Here is a 9072-nt window from a genome sequence, read left to right on the forward strand (position 1 = left end):
AGATGCTGGCAAGACTACAGAAAAGGGGGAATGCTTACGTACTATTTGTGGAATTGTAAATTAGTTCAGCCACTATGGAAAGCAGTTTGGAGATTTCTTAAAGAACTTAGAACTACCATTCAACCCAGCAATCCCATTATTAGGTATATATCAAAAAAAAATTATTTTGCCTAAAAGACACATACACTTGCATGGTCATCACAGCACCATTCACAATAGCAAAGACACGGAATCAACCTAGGTGCCCATCGACAGTGGACTGGATAAAGAAAATGTGGTACATATACACATGGAATACTACACAGCCATCAAAATAACAAAATCATGTCCTTTGCAGCAAAATGGATGTTGCTAGAGGCCATTTTCCTAAGCGAATTAATGAAGAACCAGAAAATCAAATACCACATATTCTCATTTGTAAGTGGGAGCTAAACACTGAGTACTCATGGATATCAAGATGGCAATAATAGAAACTGGGGACTACTAGTGGGGAGAGCTAAGAGCTGGAAAACTAATTATTGTGTACTACGCTCAATACCTGGGTGATGGGATCAGTCATACCCCAAACCTCAGCATCATACAATATGCCCAGGTAACAAACCTGCACATGTCATGTACCCCCTGAATCTAAGTTAAAATAATATTTGTAGTTGAAGTTTTTAAAATTTAAAATGTCCCCATTAAGAAATCTCTGGGCCCAGAAGGCATCACTGGTGAAAAATTTACAAACGTTTAGAGAATAGTAAGACAAAAAAATGATGCTATCCAAAATGTAAGGGTGGGCATCACCAATTCATTTTATGAGGACAGAATAACCTTGATATCAAAACCCAATAAGGGCATTATAAAAAAAGAAAATTTACAAGCTCATGTCCCATAAACATAAATGAAAAGAATCTCAAATGAAAATTAGCAATTCAAATCTCATAGCATATTAAAAGAAGAAAACATCACATTCAAATTGAGTTTGTTCCAGGAATATCAGGATAATTTAACATTAAAATTAACCAATATAATTCACCACAATAATAAAGGGGAAAATAATTATTTTATTTAATAAAACTATAACTGTAAAGATGTTCAATAAAATTCTACACCCATTGATATGATTTGGCTGTGTCTCCACCAAAATATCAACTTGAATGGTATCTCTCAGAATTCCACATATTGTAGGAGGAACCCGGGGGAGCTGACTGAATCATGGGGACTGGTCTTTCCCATGCTACTCTCATGGTAGTGAATAAGTCTCATGAGATCTGATGGGTTTATCAGGGATTTCCACTTTTGCTTCTTCCTCATTTTCTCTTGCTGCCACTATGTAAAAAGAGCCTATTGCCTCCCACCATGATTCCGAGACCGCTCCAGCCATGTGGAACTGTAAGTCCAATTAAACCTCTTTCTTTTGTAAATTGCCAAGTTTCAGGTATGTCTTTATCGGCAGCATGAAAATGGACAAACACACCCATTTATGATAAAACTTATTAGCAAACAAGGAATATAACATTATTAATCTGTTAAAGACTATCTATAAAAATCCTACCAGAAAAATCATACTTTATGATCAAATATTGAAAGCTTTTCCCCAGAGATAAGAAATGGACAAGATTGCCCAAAACCAGCACTTCTACTCACCATTTGACTGGGATCCTAGCCAAGGCAATAAGACAAGAAAAAACACGAAGTATAAGAATTGCAAATAAAGACATAAAATTATCATTACTCATAGGCATCTTGAGTGTATATGTAGAAAATCTAAACAAATCTGTAGGTAAACTCTAAAAACACAAAGAGAATGTAGCAAGGTTACTGGATACAAAATAAGTATGTAAAAGTCAATTATATATTTATATATTAGCAACACCAAATAGAAAATAGTTTTTTAAACATACCACATATAATACAAACACCAAATGCCTACATGATATCAAAGACACACACAGCTGGTGCCCATGAACACACACCCCCATGTGGAGGCTTTATGTTACATGGTTCAGTCATTTGGTTTCTCTGGGTCACTGCTTACTCATCTTTAAATTGCCAATACTGTGTTAGGTTTGGATTGATCACTTGTGCGACCACCGGTAGTTTTAAAATCCCATAATTCTCTTCTTGTCTCATTCATTAATTCTGCAAATACTAGCTGATATTCACCAAGTACCAGGCATGGTGCTAATCTGACAAACATAGGACAGATGGTAAATGTTTGTAGGATAAATAAGGATGTGAGGCCCCACTGCTGTCTTTACAGAGCTCTAGCCTAGTGGGGAAGCCTGTACTCCAAGCACACAGTCATATCATAGTGACTCCTGTTGTGATAGCAAGAGGCACTGGATCCTGGGAGCAGGTGGGAGTGGGGAGTTCTCAGAGGAGGTGTTACATGAGTGGCTTCTTACAGGACATCAGAAGCCAGCCCACCCTGGGTGGAGGAGCAAGGGTGACTGGGAGAAATAACAAAGTAGAGTGTGGGAGGGCCCCTTCCTGTTGTAATGTTATGTCGACATTACATTCATTCAATCTGTTTACACCAAAAAGTTTCTACTAAATAGTCTGTAATGGAGAAGGCTTAATATATTCCCTCCACTTTATGTACTGAGGATCAATAACTTCTGATGATAGAATGCAAGCACTAGAATATTCAGGGACACAGGTGTTGATATAACCCTCAAATCTAGCTATGTCATTGGCTGTTAGCCCTGCTATGTTCCAGAATGGCTGAGGCTGGGAGTTAAACCCCCAGCAGCCAGCTCAGCCAGCTGTGGCTTCTCTCCAGGTTCCAGCAGCACCATTCCTACCTCCCTGATGCTGAGACCCAGAAAGCTTCCATGATTCTCCCACGATGCATCTGTGCTCATCACAGTTCAGGCTCTGCCCATGAGAAGGCCCCCTTCAGACACATGTTGGATCCCAATTTCTTGGTCATTGCCAGGATCAGAGAGTAAACCGTTGGCCTGCTTTTCATTTAAAAAAGAAAAAAAAAAAAGTACATAAGAAACTCGCCCAAAGTGCAAGTCATTCCACATGGCAAGTAGAGGAATTGATCCAACCCATTTTCCATGTTCTTCCTTTATCCCCAGGAGGCTTCAGGGAGCTCATCTACCTGACACTGGCCTTCCATAAAGGGGGCAAGTAAGACAGAGAAGGAGCTTTGGACAATGCAACTGATATTATATTTTTTAAACCCCCTATCGATGAACAAACTGTGCTTGTTTCCCTAATAAACATAAGGCTTTGCAAAAATTGTTTTAAAAAGGGAAAGAAAGAAAACGAAATTTTAAAGCTGTGCTACTGTTTCAGCCAAAATGGCTAGGAGAAGCAACAGCCATCTCCCTGCAGGAGTAACTGCACCCACGAGGCCCACCCTGAGAAGGGAGGCAGCGTTCCCCAGCCAGAAAGAACAGAAGAGCAGCTCGCAAGATCATCTGTTGGGGAGGAGGTGTTTTTATTAAAATTGCAATTGTTGTGGTAGTAATCAGTGGTGATTATCATCCCACTCACCCAAACCCAGCCCGACGCCTCCGACGGGGGCTGCTGCCTTTTCCGGAATGGTTGTAGAAGGGAGATTAGCATCAACACTCCAACAGGTAACCCATCCACAGGCCTCCCCGAGAAGGGAGCTGAATTACTTGCATCAATATTTGAAACACAAGCAAGGCATATCTCAGACGCAGGAGATATGCTGGAAACTAGAAAAAATTGATTTTTTTTTTTCATATTCACTGCCAGATACTGCTGTGCTACATGGCTATATGCAGATAGAGGACACGGTGAGGCTTATCATGCCAGTGATAGATCCCGCACTGTCTTTAAAGGAATCAATCATTAATTTAAATCGTTTATAGCATGACTGTTAGCTTGTTAACCCATTTTCTTCTGTGCGGGAAGAAATTGAGTGACTGTGAGTATACGAGCCTTGGAACGAAAGAGATTTTTTTAACGGGTCGTTGCTGATGGGTCTTCTAAGTCCTGCTTCTCACTTTGTCATTTTAAAGAAAGATTTTATTTTGAAAATTAATATCACAGAACCAATAAGTGCATGTGGAAAGTTCACATAGTAAACTCCTAGAAATGTGAGAGGTAAAATTTCGAACATCTTCCAACCCTCTCCAAGCCCCGTCTGCAGGAAGAGTCACCTGGGTGGGCTGTCACCTCCACCTGTGAACTCACCACTTTTGTTTCTTTCCTTCTTGTCCCTAAGGAAGTGTAGGCATCACCGGAGACTTGGTTGAGTAGTTTTCTCTTTGTGCCAAGCTCTACTTCCTTGGACTGAGACCTGCATTCTTCCAGCTAACCATCATGCATTTGAAGATCAAGTCATATGTTCCAATGACTCTGCATTCGTGGCAGGCTCTGCTGGGAGCTATGGGGGCATGCAGAGGCAGGGCCTGTGTTCCTGGGGCCTGTGATCCAAGGGAAGAGGTGAGACACAAGCCCTACAGGAACCTGCATGTGCCACCGTTGCTGTCAGAGCTACCGCAGCTGTGTCCCACAATGGCAGCCAGGAGAGCCCACAGCAGGAAGGCTCATGCCGGTGAGGAGGTCCGGGAGGGCCAGCATGGAGTAGAGGACTGAAGCGGGTCTTGGAGGATCTTAGAGGATGAGGAAGCTCCAGGAGGGAGGCTCACAGCAGTGCCTAGGTGCAAGGCAGGTGGCCTGGAGCACTGAGGAAGGACTGCTGACCACTGGCTGAAATGAACATTGTGGGTGGGGAAGGGGTTTGGCCTCAGACTTCTAGACTTCCAGGGAGTCCCGATTTCAGATGTTCTTTCTCACTGTCAAGCAACTTGTCAGACTGAGCCTTCTGATAGTAACTGGGAAGATGGTGCCAGCTCTTGTAGGGAAATGTGAGGCTTTTGGAAAGTGAGTTTAGTCCCTAATGCTCCAATAAGGAGAATGGAATTCATCCCGTGGGCTGTAGAAATCCATCCAACGTTCTAGTCCAGAGAACCGTCCGAGATTGCTACACTACTGTGACCAGTGACCACCAATGTGGTGGCTTAAAACAGCACAAATTTCTTCTCCTACCCTTCTGGGGGTCAGAAGTCTAGAATGGCTATGTTCTTTTGTAGGGAAAGCGAGAACCCATTCCCTTGTCTCTTCCAGCTTCTAGATGCTGCCTACGTCCCCTGGTCCATGACTCCTTCCTCCATATTCAAAGCCCACAGCACAGCACCTCCAATCTCTTTCTCTGACTCCATGGTCACCTTTCCTTCTTGCTTTGATCTCCTGCCTCCTTTGTATAAGGATCTCTGTGATTATATCCAGTCCACCAAGACCACCTCTCCATTTCAAGGTCCTTCATCCCAACTGCAAAGTCCTTTTTGCTGTGTAAGGAACAGATTCACAGACTCTGGGGACTAAGATGTGGACATCTTTGAGGGAACATTATTCTGTCCATCACAAAAATGGCCAAGTAAATAATAACAACAGTAATAATGCTAAGTGGAGTGCATTGAGCATGATTTAGTGCCAGGTGCTTCTTCTGTGTTTTGTCTAACCACTGCCATGTGGTAGATAATACTCCCACTTTACAGAAACACAAACCAAGATTCAGAGCTGAAATGACTTGCTCCATGTCCTCCTAACTTATAAAAACCTGTCTTGGCACCCAAGTGTCTGACTCCAAACCACAGATTTCTACCAAAGCAGCATAGGAGGACATAGATGTGATATTTTGTGCTTGGTTGTGGTAACAGCTTAGTTTCCATTGGTGTTTGTGACCTAAGTAGCCTGGAAAATGTCTTTACTGAAGCACGTTATTCACCAAACTTGCACCCGATGCCTGTTAGAGACTGGGTTCCAACCAAGTCCTGATCCTGAGGGTCTCAGCCCAGTGCAGGTGGCAGAGGCCCTCTGAACCTCCCACGACTGCAATAACAGGCCACGAACGAGGCACCACTGGGTCCAAAGGAGACAGCTTTTCCCTCTGTCTGGAAAGGTTAGGGAAGATTTCCCAGAGGGGAAGACATTTGAGCGGAGACTGGAAGGTGAAGAATGAGGAGGATTTTATCATGTGCAGGAGACTTGGGGCTGGGAGGGGAGGACAAATCAAGCAGAGGAAATTGCCAGTGCAAGAATGTGTGTGTGTGTGTGTGTGTGTGTGAGAGAGAGAGAGAGAAACAGAGACAGAGAGACACAGCAATAGAGACAGAGACAGAGAGAGACAGAAATACGGAGAGACAGAGAAGAGGTACTGAGACAGAGAGATACAGAAATAGAAAAAGAGACAGAGTTAGAGAGAGACAGACACAGGGGCACGAAAGAGAAAAGATAGTAGGGAAGCCACGTACGCAGAGGCAGAAGAAAGTGAGAGATAGAGAAGGGGACAAGGAGTGAGGACTCCAGAAGCTCTGGACTAGGAGGGAGTGGAGGCCTGAGGAAGGTGCATCCATGTTGCATTGAGAGCACTGAGTGTAGAGCGCAGTGGGGGAGGAGGGGCCCGGGAAAGTGGGGGTGACCGCCTGGGGTGCGTCCTGCATGGCCAGGAACCAACTGTGCAAATGTGGGGCAAGTTTCTCAGCTCCTCGGGTACATTTTCCTATCTAGTAACAGAGTCAGGTTTGATTATTTCTGGGTCTCTCGACATTCCAGATGGGCTGGTGCTAGCTGCTCTCGGAGCTTCCCCACCGTGTTGGCATGACTGCCCCGGACAGACATCGCTGCGCTTCCGCTCCTGGCCCCTCCAGTGTGTGCCGATGGCTGAGGAAGGGACCCTGGAGATGCTGCTCCCCAGCCATCAAGCCCAGGAGGCCCCATTCCATGAAGCCCCCAGGGCTGGCAGCAAAGCCTGGGGCTGGCAAGGGGAGCAGGTGTGTTTGCAGATTGGGTGGAGGCCGGCTCCCTGCGGGGCTCCTCTCCTCTCCCTCCACTCTCTCTCGTCTTGAAAGACCATCTCACAATCCACCTGTAGGACACACTTGCGCTCAGGAGCTCATCAACTGAGTTGCTACAAACATGAAAAACTGGAAACAACCTGAACACCTGCCCACAGAGGATGGCTGAGTAAATGATATGCATCCATATGTGTTACATTTTGGAGTCATTAAAAAACACGTTTATGAAATGTTAATGGTCTGGGAAAATGCTCATAACAAAATGTTAGGGCAAAAAACAGTTTCTACTTTCTGGTTTTCAAACTAGGAATATAAGTTAACCATTCATAATCAAATTCGAAAAGCAATAAAAAATAAAAATGTGAGATTGTTTCATAACAATCATCTATGTGTGTCTGCATATGTAGACCTGTGTGTGTCTGTGTGCATGTGAATAAAAGGAAATATACCAAAATGCTAACAGATGTTATCTCCAGGAGGGAGAATTTTGGATAATCGTTATTTTATTTATATGTTTCTGTATTTACACATTTTTATAGTAACCATGGATTAATGTTTTATTCTGAAAATAGAAAAAAAAATATGAACTGAAGAATGGTTATTGGCACCACTTCAGATGGGACCATGAGGCCGTGCCTTGAGCTCTGTGTTGGGTGGTATTTTTGGCTTAAGGCAGCCTCCGGTTGAGCACAGACATTCTGAGATGTCGGCTTTCTGGGTGTTTGATACCTGGAGATGCCTCTGAGCCAACTGGGGCCCATGCAAATTGTTCCATCTGCCCAAAGTGGCACTGGCATGCCCTGTACCACCACCAGGAGCAGGGCCTCATGGGAGGCATTTAGGTCCTGAGGGCTCCACCTTTATGAATGGGTTCATGATGTTATAAAAGGGCTGGAGTGAGTTTGGTCCTCTTTGCCCTTTCACCCTCCAGAGAAGGCAGCGTTTTCAAGGCACCATCTTGGAAGAAGACAGCAGCTCTCACCAGACGCTGAACTGCAGCCCTTTGGCCTTGGACTTCCCAGCCGCCAGAATGGTGAGAAATAAGTTTCTGTTCTTTATATTAGTTTTTCTTTTTTTTACTTTTTTTTTTTTTTTAAGATGGAGTCTCGCGCTGTTGCCCAGACTGGAGTGCGGTAGTGCAATCTCGGCTCAGTGTGACTTGCGCCTCTTGGGCTCAAGTGATTCTCCTGCCTCAGCCTCCTGAGTAGCTGGGACTAGAGGCCCACACCACCACACCTGGCTAATTTTTGTATTTTTAGTAGAGATGGGGTTTCACCACATTGGCCAGGCTGTTCTCAAACTCCTGACCTCAAGTGGTCTGCCCCCCTCGGCCTCCCAAAGTGCTGAGATTACAGGCGTGAGCCACTGCGCCCAGCCAGTTTCTGTTCTTTATAAATTACTCAGTCTATGATTCTCTGTTGTAGAATTGACTGAGACAGTCAAAGGCATTTGTTTTACAATTCATGTGTCTGCATCCTTTCCCAGATCCTGAGGCTGAGGATGAAGATGAGGCCCCTATCCAGAGCTGGGAGAGGTGGAGCTGCACGAAGGTGCCACATTGTGAAGCAAAACCTTAACATCTCATCCCCTGATCTTTCAGGGTATTCTGTTCTGGGAAGTGGCTCTCAAGAAATTTCTGGTGGATTGTGGGTGCTCTGAGGGTGAAGAGTGAAGGAGGAAGATAAAAAGGAGCAGCCACAGCTTTCCCGTGTAGCCCCCTCTGCTCTGCCCCGTTGCCCAGACATCTGGCGTTGGGCATCAATGGAGCACGAACGCTGTTCTCCAGGCACATCCATTCCGGGACCATTCTCACATCCTGAGGATAAATTTCTACAACACTCATGCTGTGCTCTCCCTGAAAATTTTGCCTCTGTTTTGAGCCATTATAATGATTCAAGTAGAGACTTCAGAGAAATACTGCCTCTCATGAAAAAGTCTCAGTAAATACACTCCTCAAAATTTTCATTCTTAATATATCAGTAGCTTTTCAGTTCATTATAGTGTTATTAGTCAGTCTTCATAAAAGTGCTATGCATCTTTATTAAAAATGGAAGTTCACATCATTTTATGTTCCCATAAAAATGGGTGGTGGTAGCTTTGATTAATTTCTTCACATACAGTGAACTTTACAGCAAATTGGACAGTGTAATTCAATTCCTATTTCTGCAGATTTTTTTGTTGGTAGAAAATTGATATCATTCATATGTAATCATATTGCCTTTGCAAGAGATATTTAAGAAAT

The sequence above is a fragment of the Piliocolobus tephrosceles genome, chromosome 18, assembly GCF_002776525.5.
Source record: "Piliocolobus tephrosceles isolate RC106 chromosome 18, ASM277652v3, whole genome shotgun sequence".
Classification (NCBI taxonomy): domain Eukaryota; kingdom Metazoa; phylum Chordata; class Mammalia; order Primates; family Cercopithecidae; genus Piliocolobus; species Piliocolobus tephrosceles.